Source organism: Bacillus rossius, chromosome 2 (genome assembly GCF_032445375.1).
Source record: "Bacillus rossius redtenbacheri isolate Brsri chromosome 2, Brsri_v3, whole genome shotgun sequence".
NCBI classification, from domain to species: Eukaryota; Metazoa; Arthropoda; class Insecta; order Phasmatodea; family Bacillidae; genus Bacillus; species Bacillus rossius.
The window spans coordinates 80269925-80292420 of NC_086331.1; the positions used below are offsets into that span (position 1 = coordinate 80269925).

The window sequence follows — 22496 nt, forward strand, 5'->3', positions numbered from 1 at the left end:
GGTTTAACTACTGTTATTAGAGAAGGAATATTCCTGATACTGGCATTGTGGTTTTTTCTTCATTCATTAGGGGATTGATTTTGAATCATTGTTGGCGGTAGTTTCTGGTTTGCACTTTTGTTGTACCATGGTGAAACCTTGTTCATTGACCCACTCTTTGTTGGACTCTTGCTGACGACACGCAATTCCCGCTGCATTGAAAGTAGTTCACCAGATGAGCCGCTGTTACATATTGATGTTGCCTGTTCAACATACTTGGTACCAGCCATTTGCATAACTGCATGACTGTAGGATTTATAATCATTTTTTTCACTTAATTGTTGTTTGGGTAAGATAAATTCATGCTTAATACCTGAGTTTCTGTCCTAGAGTCGTGAAGCAGGGTCTTGAGAACTTTATTTTAGTTTTTCAGATTATCTACTTTCAAGCATAGTGTTTTCAAGAGATTGACTTGTTCATCCAATTTACTGGATTCCATCACCGATACCTTTACTCTCTCAGTACCGGCAGTTTCCTGAGGTCCCGCTTTAGTGGGAGATCTGAACATATTAGTAGAACCTACCTGAACTTAATAGTGAATTGATCATCGTAGGGTAGGAAACCCCAAAATTTCAGACTAACTATCTAATGAAGAATCAGTGTTGTTATGAGTCAGTTAAATACTGATAAAGGAACCAAAAAAATACACAACAATTACTTACAAACCATTGGATAAGGTGGATGATGCACACACACGTCTGTCGGTAGAGAACTCACTGCCACATGTGTTTTATTTATTTTATCATATATGCCGTAAACAAAATTTGTTTTGTGTGAAAAAAATCAAGACAGAACATTATTAAACAAAATAGACGACACTGTGGAAAGTCCTGCATGCAACAAGTTGAACTCATTATTACTTCATAGGTAGGCCTGTGAAAATATTTGAATTTTCAAATACAAAAAGTTTTTGTTTTTTCCTTATTCAATTTGACCTTGAATACTAAGACTGGGAAATAAGGAATATTCGCTTGCATACAAATATTTGACATAGCATATCTCATGAGTTTGTTTTATATCAACATTCACTGTTGAGGTTGTCATTTTTGCTGTACAAATACCAATTTTCAATGGTTTAACGGAACTTATTAATAAAAAATATTAACAATAATCAATGTTTTAAACATGCACCAAGTATTCAGAGTTTTCATTACTGTCTCGCTAAACAGTAGAAGAAAAATTGCGTGAAAGATTAAAAACACAGCATATTTGTAACATTTCAAACTTGAAAACAAACTGTTATTTGTGTTTGTTTCACCATGTGTACCAGTAGTGGGAAAAAAAATCAAGGATTAAGAAATAAATAAATGTCAACAACAAAGAACTACAACACCACAAAACAGACATTTTATTGCGAAGGCCATTGAAAGAACTGAACGCCTTAGTTTCAATGGCAAATAACTAGATAGTCACAGTCGATCTAACACAATCCAACATAGTAGCAGGTTTTTTGCTATATGTATGTTTAAACAGACATGACTTAAAATAAAAACACAAACTTAAATAATGGTTTCAGATTTCAGATGAAATTAGCAGACATTTATTTTATAATATTACTGAACTAAAATGCAGTTTACCTGGCTGCTGTTAACGATGAAAATGTGTAAATAACAAGGGTTAATATATGTAAATATGAGCTTATTTAAAATCACTAATTTTGGAATACAGCTTGAAAAAACTTAACTTTTTATGAAATGGATTGGATTTCACGATATTTTGCAGTTCATGAAAATTTTCTGAATCAATATGTAGAGTAGCAGGTTATAGTAGAAAATAAGGTAAATAGGAATTGAAATGAGAGGTTGGTTAGGTTAGGTTAATATGTTAGCTGCATTAAAAAAAAAAAAAAAAAAAAACCTTTTAAAATTTTAGGAAGCATTTCCATATACACCAATTCCTCACTTAGCATGACTAATGCGTTCCTAAAAATGTTTGTGTTATCCAAAATCGCATATTCTGAAGCACTGGTTTGCATAAATAGCAAGGCTAATTTACTTAATGTGTCCCAAAATGTGTAGGGAAATATTCTTCACGTAATATAAATGCGTAGAATAATACTCAGTGAAAAATGTGTCACATCATTTATTTTTAGTAGCCTACCATTGAATAATTTGTATAACAAATTTGACACTGTAACGGTGGATAGTTATCATCAATTGGCTGGTTGACTTGCCCGCCCGAGCATGACCTACAACTCACGTCGCGTACCTTTCCGCGAACATTCCAAACCATCCTTTACTGGCAATGAAAATTAAAGTGCTTTTTCGTGTATTACCGCGCTTGGTTCACATCAATCCTGTCAGACGCGTGATATTTTTTTCATTGCACCATTAATTTAACAACCTTTTCCATGTGAATCATCTGTTCATTTCTGTTCCGGTATCTAATGTCAAATATTTTTTCCCTAGTGCAACCAACATCATCAGACTTATACAAATGTTTGATAGAGTCCTTATTTTGTACGATTGCGCGCACAGTTGACTTGATTAAAACTAAAGTGCGAGCAACATAAGTGTGGCCTTCATGACATTCTGCACACCGTAATACTTCTAGTTTTGTCTGAAACGCTTGAACATGATGCATTATGCTTCACTTGGAAGTCATGATTCCAATGTAATTCCCACTGCAGGGGTTTGCGCACGTACAGTTACCAGCTGACTAATGGTCAGACGTTGCTTTGTGTTGTGCGAGTTCCCTGCCACTGGCTATACTGAAGTTTATCATGGCTCGGTCTGTAGCTGGGCGACAACGGTATGGCACGGAGGTAAAAACATTTGGTCCTTTACACTCTATAGTCGCAACTTAACTTGCCATAGCTAAGGTTTTTACATCAGCCGATAGCATATTGAGTTAAAATTTTAGAAATAGCCCTTGAATAAAGGTAATGAGGGGGAAAAAAAGGAAAATTTCAATATTGCACGTGAGACCAAGCCATCAATTTGCTTGTATTTTTTTTTCTAGTTTGCTGTTACACATTAAATATTAATAGTTGGAGACTATCCACTAAAAACACGTGGGATTTATCTCTGGAAATCATACTTACATTAAAATCCATACATTCTTACAAATAGTTTAATTTTCTCATTATACATATAAAAATCTGTTAAAAATATTAACTATAATGAATTTGCATTAAACATTTCTTCTAAGACTTTCTCTTTAACAGTTTCCATAAAACATTTAGACATATTTTTTGACAAAGCTTTCTTGCAACAAAACGCTCAATCCTATACACATCCACAGCAATTCCACAGATATCACAAATACATGAAATCAAATTATGAAGTAACTCATTCTAACAAAATTACCTTGTGATCTTTAATTGAACAAAAAAAAAGTAATTGAAAAGACCTGAAAAAGTTATGGATTTGATTTAAGTATTTTTCTAGATCCTGAAGAAGGAAGAAGAAGCCCTTCTAAATCTGTTTTTCTTCTTTTATAAAATCATGAGACAATGGTATTCTGCTTAACCTTGCTTTGCTCTAGATAAATGTTAATATTAACAGTTTTACTCCTTACAGAGTATATTATTTTAAAATCTTTATACAATTGCAATGGAAAAAAAAATACCTAGAGTGGGTACTAACTTCAAAGGCTTTGTGCTTCTGGTCTTGAGCTCTTTTTGCAAGTATGTTGATTAAATAAAATATTGCATTGATACAGTTAATCATTATTTACCACTTTGTAAATTATGAAGTTTTAGCTTAAGGAATAATTTTGTTAATTAGTTTTCAAGTTTACCTAAAATAAACATTTTTTGTCTCATTTAATAATCATAACTCTTCCTTGTTTAATGCTTGTTCTGGTGTTCCTCGGGGAGGTACTTTATCACATCTCCTTTTTAATATATTTATAAATGATATCACTCAGGTTCTTGTGCCGTAAATTAGAGATTTAGGCACGTTTATTTAAAATTTTGTAATCTGAAATATTTTGGAAATATTATTTTTTTTATTTTTTTTCTCATCTTATTTTCTTTACGGCCAGGCCCTCAGCCTCTGTTCTCAGAGGCGAGCTGATTTTCTTTCCCAGCCTCATGCTAGGCTAGCATTCTGGCTAATATTTCTCCCGCCTCCAGGCACGTCGGGGCCGGTAACTTTATTTCTTCGCGTGACTACCTTTTGCTAAGAGCAGCTTGTGAAGCAGTGCTGAGCCCTGCTAACTCTGTCACGAATCGGTATAAGGTTCACTAGCAGCAAGACACGACAGGAGGATCCCGTGGGCCTTGTGTCCCACAGACCATGCGTTTTTTGAAGCCACCCCCCGCCTGCTCACCCTCCCTCTCTTCTCAGAAGTGGCTAGGAGCGACGACCGCTCGGGTGCGTTAACCGAAGTCAAGGCCATCTCAGGCTTGACAGCCGCAGTTACGATTCTGCACCTTAACGACACCTAGCGACGGCTGTGGTAACTAATGCCACTTGTGAGGCGTCGGCAGCGCCGACACTACCGCGCTCGCGCGGAGGTAACGACAACCTTTCCCCTCCTTATGTCTCAGGCCGCTAGGTGGCACCACTGGTTACTCCATTACCCCCTAGCTTGACACACTCGTCGGTCACAAGTCGATTTATTAGTACTTCCTCTCGCCACCAAAAGATAGCGCCTCAGTCGCGCAGTCACTCCAGTAAGATCTTTTTTTTTATGCCGGACACCTTCGGGTGGACTCGGTAATTTTCGGCTCAGAGCCTAACCCCCCTCCCATTCTCGAGAGACCCCGCGCTTATGATATTCAGGTGATATACCGCTCTGAACTGACTTCGGTGCGCGCCTCCGGACTGACTGGTACCGTTTGTATCTGCGATCTTCTGCGAATCATTGACATCGTATATTATGTAGTCTTCTCAGACTAAAGGGATGGAGTCCCTAGCTAAAATTATTAACCAGTCAGTAGTTTAGTTGGAAGTAGAGAAACTTAGTATTTTTATATAAATTATTTTTTTAATTATTCATGATGACTTCCGTGGCTACCGCGAATCGTGGTTCGAGTTTGCGGAGACGAGACGCCCTCTCCTGAGCGCCAGGACCAACACCCTGTTTTGGTAAGTCTTGACATCATCCCCCCCCCCCTTTAATTTCCCTCTATTGGCCTTTTGCGCCATTTAAGTATACTGTCTGGAAACAGGTCTAATTCTTTGGAATTTGGACTTTTGTTTCAGACAGGGTTCCAAGTTTGGGGCAACCAAAATCCTCTGCCAGAACCTCTGGAGTCGGTTCCTGCGCAGAATCCAACATCATTAGGCCTACTACCTTGATCACCGTCTACCTACAGCCCCGGGTGATACCCGCATAATTCTATCTTTTTATTCACGAACCCAAGATTAGTGTAACCCAGTTAAGACAGCGGACAGTAAAAGGCAGTTCGAGGAGAAGAAATTTAGATTATGTTTTGGAAGGACTATATGTACAATCTTTAAAGTTACCAATGTTAATTTCATTCTTGTTTTTAAATATTTTAATTTTTGTTATACATTCAGGGCCGGCCCTATCGTAAATAACGTTAAGGAATATCATATAATAAGTGTAATTGTGAGTTATGTAAATAAGATCACTTATCAATGAAAAACAGTCTTTACTAAGGAAAATTTAATCTATCAAAAAAAAAAGAACAATGATTAATAAAATAAGGAAGTCTATAGACGTAACAGTTGTTTTTATTTATTTAATATATAATAACGATCCTTTTACTCCCAAGTATTTGTAGGGAGTCCCTAAATTTTCTTTGTTTACTCCTAGTGTCGCCTCTGTTGTTGACTTTTATAGTTATTAAGGGCGCCGTCTGGACGATGGAAGAAAGCCACTGCAGACATTTACCTCTATATCTCTCCTTTAGAAAGTACTTGAGATTTTCAATTTTTGTTTGGGCAGGAAAGGAGTAAAAAGAACATTCGATGTCGGTCTGGTGGATTTAAGTTGTCACATACCCACCTTAACACTTTTGCGACCCCGCCAATATCGCGAAAATGGCTCTTTTCAACCAATTTTTTGTGCAGTAAAAACCGTCAGAATTTAAGGAACTCACCAGTCAGACGCGCCCTGTACCTTCTTGCATTGATTCCTGCATTTAAACAGGCATGTCACCGCGGAAAAACTTCTGAGGCACCAATAAAGGTAAACGTATGCACGGGCGAAACTGCTAGCCACCTCGTGGCGCCCTCTGTAGCTGTACCGGCAGCCGGCTGCTATCTCCCGCCGCGGAGGCGCGGCGCGTTGACGGAGGGGGGGGGGGAGGCCTTGACTGCTCAGGGCGATAGTGGCCCTTCTCCTCCTCTTTCCCCTGTCGGAGGAATAACTGAACAAGAACGTGTAAAGGAATTACGGAGTGATATTCACAATGGACCATTTCATGTATTCGGGGACCATTCAAAGTGCAGTAAACGAGAATACTATTGTGATGGTTCTAGAAGCACAGAAGAGAATATAGTTCCAAGTATGAAAAGTATGGGCATGTGGGATGAAATAATGTCAGAAAATAATGTGGTAGTTCATCATGCAGAAAGTTTCTTGAAAAACATGACAACAAATAGAGCTGAGTCTTTTAATAATACAGTTGCAAAGTTTGTTAGTGGTAAGAGTCAACTTTTCTCTCTGTGGTGGATACCTTACCAGAAGTGAACTTTCCGTTGTTTCGTGCAATGCAGATGGTAACGAATAAGCCGAAATTCACAAAAAATTCACAAATCACAGTCCTGGTGAATATTCAAAAAAAATATTTAAAAGCAAAAAAAATTTCTACTGAAAAAAGAAGAAAAGAGGCGCTTGGAAAACCCCACAAAGAATACTAACAAGAAAATTAACTTTTCAGAAGACTCACATTATGGCAATGTTTCTCAGATACCAGTCATGAATCCTGAAGAATACGAAAAGAAAAAAGAATTTTTGAGAGGACTGCAGTGTGACAGCAAAAAAATTCAGGATATCCAGTCATCAACCACTGGACAAAGGCACTGTATCTTGTGGAAATGTGAAAGAGCAAAGCGTCTGACGGCTTCAAATTTCGGAAAAATATGTCAAATGAGAGAAACAACACCGCGCTCTAAAACAGTTCAATCTATTTTATATTCAACCTTCTCTGGAAACAAAGCAACTAAATATGGAATTGAGAACGAACCTCATGCAGTCACTCAGCTGGAACAGGAGGTGGGCTTAGTCATAATTCCTTCAGGACTTTTCATTGACGAAAATATACAATTTCTAGCAGCATCGCCTGATGGGCTCATTGGTAGTGATGGCATCATTGAAATAAAATGCCCTGCAACTGCCAAGACTATGCTTCCTGAAATGGTAATTCTGGGGAAAAAATTAATTTTTGTGAATTGAAGGATGGAAAAATGCATCTCAAGATCGGTCATATGTACATGTACCAAATTCAGGGACAACTCCATGTTACAGGTCGCTAATTATGCCTTTTTGTCGTTTGGACTCCAAAAGGAATGCTTTTTCAGAAAATCACAAAAGATGACCATTTCTGTAAAAGTTTAATGGAAGAAAAACTTATACAGTTCTACATGAATTCATTACTGCCAGTAACACTAACGTGTCATGATGTAGTCCTTCAATGAAGATATTTAGAAAACACTGCGGTTTTATTTCAACTTTAATATTGGGTTTTACAATGTACTTTTAATAGGACTAGTATTTATACAGGTAATATGCCAAGTGTCATTCTGATTGGGAAATTATGTTTAACAAGAAAACCAGTTTAAATGTGCTCGTGCATATGTGTGTGGTGAGTTTGAGAAAACTGAATGCAGAAGGTGATTTCAAACAGAACATGTAAAATTGGTATCTGCATAAATAAGAAAGTACTTAAAGGTATGAAAATTGTTGGAAAAAATGTTTATTTTTGGATTGTATGTAAATACATTGAAAAATTTAATTAATCTTTAACACAGTTCTATATTTAAAAACAATTTTATATTGTGGGTTATCTCTAGCATTATTTTCTTCTTCTATTTTGTTTGGTTTGTGGATTTTTAGGTATATTTCGAAGAAAGACTACCTATTGTTATTGAAGCCGTTTCCAAAGTGCGACTGCAGGAAAATTTTAAGATAATTTTTCGTTTAATGTTCTATAGATACCTAAGCCATCGTGAAATCAAACGTTTGTGTGTATATACATATACAATTTATGGACACGATACTGCCTTAATTGTGCACAAATCATTTCCAAACTGGTAAATAAAATATAGTAATAAAATTTTGGTCGAATTCTTTAATGGGAATAATCCCACCAAAGTGGTAAAATGGGGAAGGTTTTGATTAACTTAACAATCGCTTTTAATCCCATAGTATGACAAATACTGCATCGTTTGAACGTATTATAACTCGTAGCAGTAATACCAAAAACCTTTGAATACATTTTTTTGATACGACCAACCATAAATGCAAGGGTCGGAAAAAACATGAGTTTAAGGACAGAAAAGTTCGTAACTTCCTTAGTAGACACATTATCAAATCTGTTAGTATTGTTTGTAAATGTTATAATTTTTAACACAATTTTTTGTCTGAAACAATTTTTGATAAGCCAAACGATTGCCCAAGGGGTTGTAAATAGCAAAGGTAGAAATATAAAAAAACTCAATTTCCATACCATGTACAATATTAAATACGTTATTATTTATGGTAAAACCCTTAAAAATTAATTATGTAACAATTAATGTTAAATGTATATTTTTATTTTTTATCTAAAACTTTCGTCCAAAACAATTATTGATTAGACTGCAAGAAGTTGAAAAAAAACTCATGTGGAGATAAAAAGAACTAAACAAAACTTCCGTACCATGTACCTACACTATCAAAGTCATTCATATTTTTATTTTACTTTCTATATATTGCCAAGAACGTTTATATGAAGTAAAATATTATGTAACCAGCCATTACTCCAAGCCGTGGGAATAAAAACGGTTAAAAGACAAAAAAAATCATTAACTTTTTAGTTGATATACTATCAAAAATGAAATAATTTATGCAAAACTCCTAAACATTATCCAAAACCTTTGGCTGAAACAATTGTTGCTACGACGAACTATTTACAGTTATAATAGAGGTTAAAAAAAGTTTTATAGTTCCTATCAAATATGTTGAAATTTATTTTTTACTATCTTCATATTATCATAAACAATGATCCAGAGCAATTTTTTTTGTGACCACTTATTAGTGCAAGGTATGAAAAGTAGTGTTAGAAGGTAATAAATGCATAGGCGTAATATGAAATACGTTCTATGTTATTCAGTCCTGGATGAATTGAACTAAATCTTTTAAAATAGTTTTGGGCCATGGAATAAGACAGTGTTAATTCGATCAGTTTTGAATATTGTAGAACGTACAGGATACTTAAAATGTTTCAGAAGTTTATATAAGTTTTTTGAACATTTCATGAAGTGATAGGTACTTCGAAATCTACCTAAACCTGTAGTCTGTGCCGAGAGGGATGGATTTCGTTTACTCAATTTGTCATACTGGAAAAACTGTAGTGCAGTGCTTATGAAAAAAATTGAATGACAAAAATTTATTTTGCAGCTGCCTTGAAGAAAATGTTTTTTGCTGTAAGGTATATTTTTATTTTGTTACTTGAAGATTTAATATTATTGAATAAATATTTTTCTTTGATGATTTAGATTCGTTTCATTTGTTATCAAACTTTTTTAAAACTTATCTACTTTTTATTTCATACCAAACATTCTTAAACTTAAAAAAAAAATTCCATTATCAAAACTCAAAATGTAACAGCCGTTAGTAAAAATGTGTGCCTTTTAAATTATTTGTATTTAAAATATCGCTACTACTGATTTTAGTCTGGAAATTTGCCTGTTTGCCTACGTATTTATGACACCCTTGAGACTGAATAAAACTGCCCGCGCCCTTGGTGCAGAAATGCTGTTAATTTAGTAACCGATCAAAATTTAAATAAATATATAGATAAAAATTAAGAAAAAAGTTTAAAAGTTGAACATTTTTGGTATTAAATATATGTAAATTAAAATGGTCATTCACAGCGTGACTGTACTGCTGGCACCATAGAGGTTTTCAAGTAGTTTTGCGAATAACCGGGAAAACATCACATTGTAATCAACCATCAATGTAAAGTAGTGTCCAGACATGTATTTCTAAGTCAGTAATTCAGACAGAATTATTTTTTACGTATGCAGTCACATTTGTCTGTGTGACATATACACAATAACTTATTGTTAACACGCTAATATCAACCACTAAAATAAGTATTTTGCTATATCGCTACACTCTAAACATACATGCAATTGGCACGCCGGCTACGGTAAACTAAAGGACGCAGAAAGATTCAGACACATAGTCCAGGCATTTTATGAGAAAAAGGGGTCGATTTATGGACAAATTGTAAGAAAAGGTTTTATTTTACCAAAATTTGCAGAAAAATTCGTAGAATATCATGTCAAAAATCCACTGAAATCCACTTTATTTTGGTAACGTTTTTTCCGGGATTTGTCCCGGAAAAATGCGAAATAAATTAATAACTGGAAAACGGTGCGTTCTACGAAGAAAGGTACAGATACTAAAATTAAAGAGAGCCAAATTTACCATAACATATCAAAATTGTACAAAAATCCACTAATAAATACTATTTGTTTTTTTTGGAATTCGTCCCGGAAAAACCTAAAATATTGAAATAAATTGAAAATGGCGCATTTTATAGCAAAATGTTTCATGACAAAGTTAAAGTACACAACGATTTTCATAATATATTACAAATACACAAAAAATCAACACAAAATAGGTTTTTGGTTTTCCAGAAAATTTCCTGGAAAAAAAAGATGAAACGAATACGTTGTATCGTACGTCAAAAAAAGTCGTGACTAAAATTAAAGACTTTTTTTTGTATTAAATATAATTTCAATTCACCAAAATCTGCTCATATATATATATATATATATATATATATATACATATGTATATAGTTTTTTTTGTGACTCGCCCTGGAAAATTATTAAAAATTCAATAAAACTAAAACGGAACATCGTATTGTAAAAGTTTCAGTGGGACGAACAGAAGCACACAAGATTTCCTATACTAAATCCTAAATTCACTAAAATCTGGTAAATAGATTTTATTTTGTGATCGGCCACGGAAAAAGTATTGAATATGTAGGCTAAATAACAGAAAGAATTGTATCCCATGTCAAATTATGTCAGATCCAAACTATATTCATTCTCAATAATATATTTTAAAGTCACTTAAATTATATTCCTTTTTCAGTTAGTGATGTGTTAAAACGTTTTTGAAATCTACCTTAATTATTTTTCAGAAAAAAAAATCAGACTCATTTCAACTGCTTATCCTTTGAAAGATAAATTCGACACGTCCATTCTCACAAAACATACCATACAATTAAATTTACACAAGATTTCCAGTGACCTGTTTCGAGAAGAAATAGAAAAATATACACACATTGGGATGCACTCTGCAACACACAATACTGAATAAACATGCATGGATATGTAGGAACATCCTACCTTAAAAACCGTCTCAGTAACTGCAGTCCTCGGGAGGTAATTCACGCCGGTTTTTACAGGTTGATCCATGACAGTTTACAAAAGCAGAAGAACACGAGATGCCGTGTTTCCTACAACTGCAGTTGGATGCACCGCAACCATCTTCCTTGCAAGTGCACCTGATTACCTTCAAAAGGCATTCCGGAGCTGTTGACACTTGTCTGTCGAAATTGGCAAGAGAAGGTGGCCATATTTTCTCCATCCCCATTCTTCTGGATTCATCTTAATTCCCTTCCATTCTTGTATCTGATATAAAACCCTTAAGAAATGGAAACGAGCTAAAGAACTAGTTGGAGGTAACTGTTCTGGTTGTACACATTTGAAACTAGTAGCTGCTTTCTCACTAAACACTTTAAAACGCAAAGTGTCGAGCGTGTCACTTCTCGACCCATTGTACAGGCGTACTAGCAGCTGTTCTCCCGATTTTACAATGTCTTCTTTTGATACACTGGGAATACTATCTGAAAATACTTCCGCAAGTTGCCTGAAGGCACTGTCATTCTGGATCAGATCCAATATTTTCCCCTTTCCTATATCATAGATGTGTGATGTTGTGCCACATCCCATGAATGCATGGCAGAAAAGAATTTTCATCACCGAGCTTCAGCTTTAGCTCCTTAATGTGACATGTTTTCTTCTGCCTTTGTTCACTTTTTAAACACAAAAAGTTATGTGATTGTGGATCAAAGTAGTAGAGTAAAAGGACAAGTACATCTGTGTCTGTTCCTATAACTGTTGTCAACTGTTCTTTTGCACATTTTAGAGCTTCTTGGCCAATGTAAATATCTGCATCACCTGGTGCTTCGACAACAGTACATTCTGCTTCGCGTAAATGTATTGCTAATAACCTTAAAAATTGTCCTTTATTTCGCTCGTTCAAAAGAAACATCTTTACGGAGTGATAGTTGCATTTCTCCTGTGAATTCAACTACAGGTGATCAATTACCTCTTGTTCTTCTCATATGTGCTGTGTCTTTAGTACTGTGAGATTTCCCATATCCATCAAATACAGTAGTTGCTAATCCATAATTTTTCAAGATGAAACGTACAGCTGAGCGATCTCGTTGTAAATTGCAGTATGGGGCCAAGGTAACTGATGAAGTAAATATCCTCCGTCAATGACATATTTAATCGCAGTTGCGTTTTCATTCACTCAGTACAAGGGGATGGGAATTCAATCGTATAAATAGTAACTATAGATACCAGGACAATAGTACATAAATTTTAAGCAAATTTTGATAAATTTCAATTATATAATGCAAATTTTTTGCCCTTAATTTAATTCACGATTTATTTTGAAGTACGGTGCACGGTTTCCGTTTTTCTTTTCTTTTTATAACTTTTTACGGGACATTTCCTGGAAAACAAAAAAAAAACAATTAAATGTTGATCTGTGTGAAATTCTAATACCTATATTATGAAAAACATTGTTTACTTTATCTTTTTCCTAAACCATTATGCTGTAAAGTGCACAATTTTCGATTTATTTAATTTTTAATATTTTTTCCGGGACTAATCCCGGAAACGAAGCAGAAGTTATAAGCGGATTTTCTTTAACTTTGGATATGTTATGTAAAAGTTAATTTTCTTTAATGTTTGTCTCTACAGATTTTGTCGTCAGATGCACCGGTTTTGAGTTATTATTTTTTTTTTTCGCGTTTTTCCAGGACAAAACCCGGAAAAAAGTTACCAAAAGAAAGTGGATTTCGGTGGATTTTGGATATGTTATTCTATGAATTTTTCTGCGAATTTTGATGTAAAAAAAAAACTATTCTTGCAATTTGTCCATGTTTTTTTCATATACATATTTCCTGGACTAACATGGCGAGGCGGCAGGGCGGCTCTTATCTGGCCAGCAGTGTCGGTGTGAGGAGGAGGAGGGTGGGTATAGGGGGGTGGGGCAGTGAGAAGGAGGAGATAAGAGTAGTTTCGAATGTCGCCACTCAGCTCCGAGCAAGAACGACATGCTATGTACGCGGTTACGCGTTTACTCTCTACCCAGACGGCGCCCTTAATTGAGGGCCTCAGTAATCAAAGCTTCCAAATCTTTTAACCTTATTATTTAATTATTCTTTAAGACACTTGGGGTATTACAAAATGGTAGCAGAGCATGGTTACGTCTATAGGCATACCTAATTTGAAAGGTCATACCTAAAATTAAAATTTAAAAAAAAAAAAATGAATAAAAAATTTTTTTTAATATTTTTTTGTCACTTATAATCTTTTTGTAGTAAGTAATTTGTGAACTGTCCGCTGATACACGTAGTAGCTAAATTGACCCTTGAATTTTAAAATTATCATAAGTTTTGTGTGTTTACATTTGAGCGTGCACTGTGAGCAGCTGGCTGGCTGCCCGCCCACGCAACTCGGGCCGCGCGCGTGGCTTATCAACAGAGACGTGTCCGCTGGACAAGATACTCCCTCCCCCCCCACACCCCTAGTTAAAGGCGCTGCGCGCCAAGGTCAGTCCTGCCGGCTGACGTGACGTTCCTTGTAGGTACCCTGTTGTGCAAGCTAACCTGACAGCTTGTTACACCCGAGTACACTGTTCATTTCCCGACGCGCGTAGTAATAATAATAATAAATTATGAAGGCACATACTTCCCACGCAATAAAGCAATTGTTTTAATCATAAGCTAGATTTAAGTGTATACCTAAGTTTAAAGTTTAAGAGATAATTTTAAGAGGGTATTGTTTTGTTTTGTGTAATACTATGAATCTGGACAGGATGATTACTCCGGAGCTATTACTAGTAGATGAACTAAGTTACGAGTTGCAGTTGCGTAATTTACCAACTACTGGAAATGCGCAAGAGCTGCGAAAAAGGCTTCGAGCCGCAGTACGTGATAAGTTACCTACCTCAGTACATAATCTAAATTTAGAAATACTCGAGGAATTCAACATAGCTTGCTCCAAATTTTAGGACATAGCTGCTTTCGTAAGTTATTCAGATGTGGAAGAGAATTTGCCCAATGTAAAGCGACACATTATGCGATTAGAGCATGTCACCAGACGACTGGAAAATCTTGTGGTACTTTCCGCAGATGTGCTCAATGGTGTTTATCGAACAGAGCTAAATCGTTGTCTGCAACAGACAAACGCCTTCCAAATTAAATTGAAAGCTAGGGCAGCCCAATTAGAAACTCAACAGGACCTCCGGGCCAACAATGCCCAGGCAGAAAACCTAGGAATGGAAACACTAGGAAATGTAGAGAGTGAAAGTCTGGAATTTCCTCAGGAAATAAGGCAACCCGACACACAAGTATCTTTGTGTCAAACAAGGCAGGTTCCGCCCATTTCATCAACATCAACATCTCAATCACTCATCACAGTTCCAACCCCTCCCATCCCAGCAGCCACCATTCAAATTCCCTCAGGCATGCATGTTTCTACAGCTCCCATCACCAGTGTCACATTTTCCGGTAACTTGCCTGCAAATCCACATCCTTTAACACAGCAAAATTTGTTTTTCCCATTCGCCACAAACCAGTCATATTTTAATCCATATTCCCAGTTTCATTCTTTATTGACATCCGGGCAAGGAACTCCGATCCCTACCATCCCCACCGCGCAAATGGCACATCCTTCACCCCCACCTCCGCCATCAACGCAGAATCAACCAGAAACAACATTACCAGTTACACCAAGGGCGGCTGAGTATAGCTGTTATGGGAAAATTGCCCATCCAGTCGAGAGATTACTTGTTGGTTTTCCAGAAACAAGTTGTCTTGACCCAGATAAATTAATCGAATTCATAAGGCACTTACTTAAAATCAGACAGAAAGGGGCATTCCTGACAAACAGTTGTTGGATATAGTTTTTCCCTACACCCAACCACCACTAAGTGAAAGAACGAGTCAAGCAATAGAAAATAGTTACTCTTTTGACAAATACCACGAAGAAATTTTGAATTTTTTTATACCTGCCAGACTTTTGACAAATTACCGTTTGGAATGGTACAACAGGCTACAGCGAAGTAATGAAGCATTGCCGCACTATGTAGCATCAATCAGAGAAGCCGCGGTGGTTCTCAGATTGGGCGTATCAGAGAGCGAAATAGTTAGTTGCATAGTAGACGGACTAAATCAGGCAGAGCGCTCACGCGCTGTTTTCCAGGCTAGGCCACGGAGTTTCGTAGAACTAGATCAACTCTGTATACAGGCCATGAGTTACGAATATGCAGACACTCAGAGAAACAGGTCAGCGAAGTCCGTGGATAAGCATGATTCTCAGGCAGAAACTGCAAATAGTTTTCCATACACGAAACAACAAAATAGCCACCCACAACAGAAAACAAACTACTACAGAAATAATAAGTATGGTTCAAACAAGAACATACAACAACAAACACCTTTCTGTAATTATTGCAAGCAAACAGGACATTACACTGAGCAATGTAACCACAAAAATTTCAAACCAAATTTCAACAAGGCAAAAAACGCGTAAGGCGGTGGCCAGGCAAATTTCTACCTGGTCCACCTAAAACTTCATCCGAGAGGAATTTTTCAGTGCATAGTGTGCATACTAGCGAATCACAAAAACAAGATGAAAATCAAAAAAGGCATAACACAGGAAAACAAAAACACAAGAAAAATAAACGAAAGAAATACACAGAAAAAGACAGAAAACACAAACAGAGGATTATAACACAGCAAATTAATCATAAAGAAAATTCTGAGAAATTCACAAGAATTTGCAAAACATGTGTTAGCCTGACTAACCAAGGAAAACGTAAGTGTCACAACATTTTCGGTCACGTCCGAACTGTATTACCATACACTAAAGCAATGTTTGGCAAAAATCAAATTATTGGTCTGATTGATACAGGAGCTACTCGTAGTTTTATTTCAGGCGATTTGTTTAGGGAATTACAGAAGAACAAGCAGGTTCTGAAAACAGAAGTCACGGATGTTCGCTGTTTTACTGCAGCGGACGAACCAATTAGTATATCCAAAGTGGCTATAGTGAAAATCAGGATAGAATTATTCACTTGGAATTTCCCTTTTCTCGTGGCAGAAAACTTAGCCACGCAGCTTATTCTAGGCTCCGCTCCGACTTCATCGCTAAAACAGGTATTTTAATTGATCTACAAGCAGGAAGTTTTGTATTTAAATTTAATAAAAATTTTGTCATATCATTCGTGGAACCTGAAAATAAAAGGTCAGGACAAATTTACTAATGTGTCTACCAACACTGACGAGAGAAAGTCTTTGTCCTGGATCATCTCGAGCCCAGTAAACAAGTTGCTATTCGAGATTTGTGTAATGAATTTTCAGATGTGCTAACTAAGAAATTAGGTCGAACTAACCTAATTGAATATCAAATTGAATTGACTGATACCACGCCAGTCAAAAGTCACCCTTATCAACTTTTAGGTCCCAAAATGGAAATTATGAGAAAACACGTACAGAAAATGTTAGATACTAAGGTAATAGAACCTTCTAATTCTCCTTTCAGTTCACCTGCATTTCTAGTACCCAAGGGCACGGAACAACGTTTCGTCACTGATTATCGAAAACTGAACAAACAGATTAAAATACCGCAAACACCCCTCCCAGATTTGAACTCGGCCTTTCATTGATTTAGTAAGGCCAGGTATTTCAGTGTGTTCAATCTCAATTCGGCGTACCATCAGATCCCACTCACGCAAGACTCAAAACCTATTACCGCATTTTGCGTACCTTGGAATCTTTACCAGTATAATGTGGTACCTTTTGGCTTGGCCACAGGTGCTCAAGTACTCACACGACTTCTTGAACAAGTAGTAGGAGATTTTAAGTTTAAATTTGTTTACAATTATTTGGATGATCTTGTAATTTATTCAGAAAGTTTTGAGGAACACATCCAGCATCTGACTCTTGTCCTTGAAAGACTGCGCAAAGCAGGCCTCACTGTAAATACAAAAAAAGGTAAAATTTGCTGCTTCCGAAATATCTTTCCTTGGACATTTGGTATCACACAAAGGTGTTACAATTGATCCAGAACGAACACAGGCGATCAGGGAATTCAAACTACCTAAAGACACAAAGGGCATAGCTCGTTTTATTGGCATGGCTAATTTTTATGCCAAATACATACCAAATTTCGCCGAGCATGCGGCACCTTTGAATGCGTTACGTAAGAAAAATACACAATATATTTGGGGTCCTGAACAAGACAAGGCATTTAATTTCTTGAAAGAAGCTATAGCGAATCCACCTGTTCTGCGCATGGCAGATTTTAGTAAACCCTTTATTTTACAAACAGACGCCTCAAGTGTTGCTATAGGGGCGGTATTGTCTCAGGAAATAGATGGTGCCAGGCAACCCATTGCCTTTGCCTCACGTACATTAACTTTTCAGGAAAGGAAAGCATCTTCAGTGTATGAATTGGAATGTTTAGCAGTAGTTTTTGGTATTGATAAATTCCGACAGTTTCTGGAACATAGGGAATTTCTATTGGAAACTGATAATCAGGCACTCGCTTGGCTGTTAGCTCACCCTAAACAATTAGAAAAAATTGGAAGGTGGATCACCAAAATTTCTTCTCTCAAATTTAATATTCAACATATTCGCGGTACTCAAAACATTGTGGCTGACACACTTTCTCGAATGTTCGAGAACCCCTCCGAAACAATATCTCAGGAGGAACCTCAGATTTCGTGTCAGGCACTCCTAACCGATTTCCCCTTAGATTTTCAGGACATACAAACACATCAACAAGCCGACCCATATTTGGCAAAAATAATTGAACAAGTTAAAGCGGGTACAGCTCAGAAATTTTATAAGTTAGCTAAAGGTCTCCTACAAAAACGTACACAACAGTCAAGGCACTTTAAAATTGTTCTTCCACAAAATCTGCGTGATATGATTTTCACATATTACCATAGTTCACCTCTCGGTGCCCATTTAGGTATTTATAAAACCATTCAAGGTATCCGACGCCATTTTATTTGGGAAGGAATGCACCGGGACATTACACAGCGAGTTAAGTTATGTAAGCTATGTGCACTAAGTAAACCTGCACAAAATATACAGTACGGTTTTCTTGCCTCAGAAGTAGCCGAAAGACCTATGCAAAAACTTTTTATTGATTTTGTAGGGCCATTTCCTCGATCCAAATCCGGACACTCTATGCTTCTTGTGGCCATAGATGCTTTTTCTAAGTTCGTTTGGCTTATCCCACTCCGTAAGGCTACAGCTGACACCACTGTGCGTGCATTACAAAATCACATTTTTAAAACTTCAGGATTACCGAACATAATTGTATCCGACAACGGAACACAGTTTACATCCAGAACTTTCAAGAACATGTGTTTCTCGCATGGTATACAGCATGTGACAACATCGCCATACTACCCTAAACCCTCGCACGCGGAGAGATTTAATAGAAATCTTCGTTCGGCGCTCATAGCGTTCCACGCGAATGCGCAGGAAAAATGGGACAGTAATTTGGTGTGGTTACAGATGGCATTTAATTATGCCCGACATGAAGGACACAAATCCACCCCATTTGAGATTATGTTTACTTATAAGCCCAACACACCCCTTTCAAATCTTTGGTCTCTCGAAGACCTACTGCCGGATGATCCCAAGGACATCACGGAGATTTGGAGAAAGGCGCGTAGGAATTTAAATTTGGCTCACCAAACAAGTCAGAGAAGGTACAATAAGTACCGCTCCCCTAACCCATACAGGGTAGGTGACACGGTAATGTGCAAAGCACATCCGCAGAGTAAGGCCATCGATAAGCGATCGGCCAAGTTATCTTATCGCTGGACTGGACCATTACAGATCCAACGATTTCTAACACCAGTGACTGTGAGTCTAGCCGACCCCAGTTCCGGAGAGTATGTGACACGAGCGCACATCTCCCACCTTAAGAAGGCGCATCCGAATTTAAAATAGGAGCGATTACTTTCTCTAAGCCTTGGCATGCCATACAGTTTTATATATTTAAGACTCAATAAGGAGTTTAACTGAAGAATACAAAACCTAGGTAGTAACATTAAGTAACAATAAAAATCCATGGTACTAGTTTGTAAGAAAACTTAATATAAGGTGTTAGTTTAAGTGGCCACTTAAGTTAATAATTTTAATTAAGATAATGAATTTAATCATGTTAGTCATTAAGAATGTGCACATTAGTTCATAAGAGTGTTTAATATTTTTTTTGTGTTTTAGCATGTAAGTAGTAGGATACAGGCGAACCTGGTACCTCGTCCTACCAAAGTTTTTGGTTTTTGTTTTTGCTTTCCCCTAAGCTCCGCTTTAACGCGGGGGAGTATGTGCCGTAAATTAGAGATTTAGGCACGTTTATTTAAAATTTTGTAATCTGAAATATTTTGGAAATATTTTTTTTATTTTTTTTCTCATCTTATTTTCTTTACGGCCAGGCCCTCAGCCTCTGTTCTCAGAGGCGAGCTGATTTTCTTTCCCAGCCTCATGCTAGGCTAGCATTCTGGCTAATATTTCTCCCGCCTCCAGGCACGTCGGGGCCGGTAACTTTATTTCTTCGCGTGACTACCTTTTGCTAAGAGCAGCTTGTGAAGCAGTGCTGAGCCCTGCTAACTCTGTCACGAATCGGTATAAGGTTCACTAGCAGCAAGACACGACAGGAGGATCCCGTGGGCCTTGTGTCCCACAGACCATGCGTTTTTTGAAGCCACCCCCCGCCTGCTCACCCTCCCTCTCTTCTCAGAAGTGGCTAGGAGCGACGACCGCTCGGGTGCGTTAACCGAAGTCAAGGCCATCTCAGGCTTGACAGCCGCAGTTACGATTCTGCACCTTAACGACACCTAGCGACGGCTGTGGTAACTAATGCCACTTGTGAGGCGTCGGCAGCGCCGACACTACCGCGCTCGCGCGGAGGTAACGACAACCTTTCCCCTCCTTATGTCTCAGGCCGCTAGGTGGCACCACTGGTTACTCCATTACCCCCTAGCTTGACACTCTCGTCGGTCACAAGTCGATTTATTAGTACTTCCTCTCGCCACCAAAAGATAGCGCCTCAGTCGCGCAGTCACTCCAGTAAGATCTTTTTTTTTATGCCGGACACCTTCGGGTGGACTCGGTAATTTTCGGCTCAGAGCCTAACCCCCCTCCCATTCTCGAGAGACCCCGCGCTTATGATATTCAGGTGATATACCGCTCTGAACTGACTTCGGTGCGCGCCTCCGGACTGACTGGTACCGTTTGTATCTGCGATCTTCTGCGAATCATCGACATCGTATATTATGTAGTCTTCTCAGACTAAAGGGATGGAGTCCCTAGCTAAAATTATTAACCAGTCAGTAGTTTAGTTGGAAGTAGAGAAACTTAGTATTTTTATATAAATTATTTTTTTAATTATTCATGATGACTTCCGTGGCTACCGTGAATCGTGGTTCGAGTTTGCGGAGACGAGACGCCCTCTCCTGAGCGCCAGGACCAACACCCTGTTTTGGTAAGTCTTGACATCATCCCCCCCCCCCTTTAATTTCCCTCTATTGGCCTTTTGCGCCATTTAAGTATACTGTCTGGAAACAGGTCTAATTCTTTGGAATTTGGACTTTTGTTTCAGACAGGGTTCCAAGTTTGGGGCAACCAAAATCCTCTGCCAGAACCTCTGGAGTCGGTTCCTGCGCAGAATCCAACATCATTAGGCCTACTACCTTGATCACCGTCTACCTACAGCCCCGGGTGATACCCGCATAATTCTATCTTTTTATTCACGAACCCAAGATTAGTGTAACCCAGTTAAGACAGCGGACAGTAAAAGGCAGTTCGAGGAGAAGAAATTTAGATTATGTTTTGGAAGGACTATATGTATAATCTTTAAAGTTACCAATGTTAATTTCATTCTTGTTTTTAAATATTTTAATTTTTGTTATACATTCAGGGCCGGCCCTATCGTAAATAACGTTAAGGAATATCATATAATAAGTGTAATTGTGAGTTATGTAAATAAGATCACTTATCAATGAAAAACAGTCTTTACTAAGGAAAATTTAATCTATCAAAAAAAAAAGAACAATGATTAATAAAATAAGGAAGTCTATAGACGTAACAGTTGTTTTTATTTATTTAATATATAATAACGATCCTTTTACTCCCAAGTATTTGTAGGGAGTCCCTAAATTTTCTTTGTTTACTCCTAGTGTCGCCTCTGTTGTTGACTTTTATAGTTATTAATTGAGGGCCTCAGTAATCAAAGCTTCCAAATCTTTTAACCTTATTATTTAATTATTCTTTAAGACACTTGGGGTATAACATTCTAAACCACTCTATTGGGGTACTTTTTGCTGATGACCTTAAAATATACAGGAAAATTTCAACACTTGATTATTTATTCTTATTGCATAATGACATTATAGAAGTCAATAATAGGTACAAAGAAAATTTGGTTACACTTAATAAAGACAAAACCAAAATAATACTTTTACGAGGAATTATCAACCTGTGAAATTTAACTACCTATTAGAAAACACTTTAATTGTCAAATCTATCTCTATTAAAGATATTGGTGCCATTCTAGACTCCATATTATTTTTTCATAAACATGTTGATTATTTTATACTCTTCTAATCGTAAAACTCTTGCACTTATTAAATTTATTACTTTATGTGTTACTTATCCTAATTCAATATTTAGATCTAAATTGGAATACTGTTCAATAATATGGAGTGCCATCAAGATGACTGATGTAAATAAACTAGAAAATATCCAAAATAGATTAATCCAATCTTAAGAACTTTCCTCCACCTAATCTGATTCCCACTGTAGAGCTTACTTAGATTCACTCTTGGTCTAAAATTGCTATAATTCTAACATTAATTGTACATATTTCATTAATAATGCTCAGCTAAAAATTCCTCCATTCAGTACCTGTTTACTTCAAACTTATTAATCTAAAATTCATTTTATACATTATGAAAGTGTTGTCTTGATTTTATTATTGTTCCATAACTGGATAGCA

The 22496-nt window shown here is 37.0% G+C and overlaps 1 protein-coding gene across 3 annotated transcripts in view; it reads left to right on the plus strand.

Moving 5' to 3' along the window:
- The window catches only part of LOC134529402 (ataxin-2 homolog), a 258555-nt gene that overhangs the window by 41527 nt on the left and 194532 nt on the right, over positions 1-22496 (plus strand). The window lies entirely within an intron of this gene.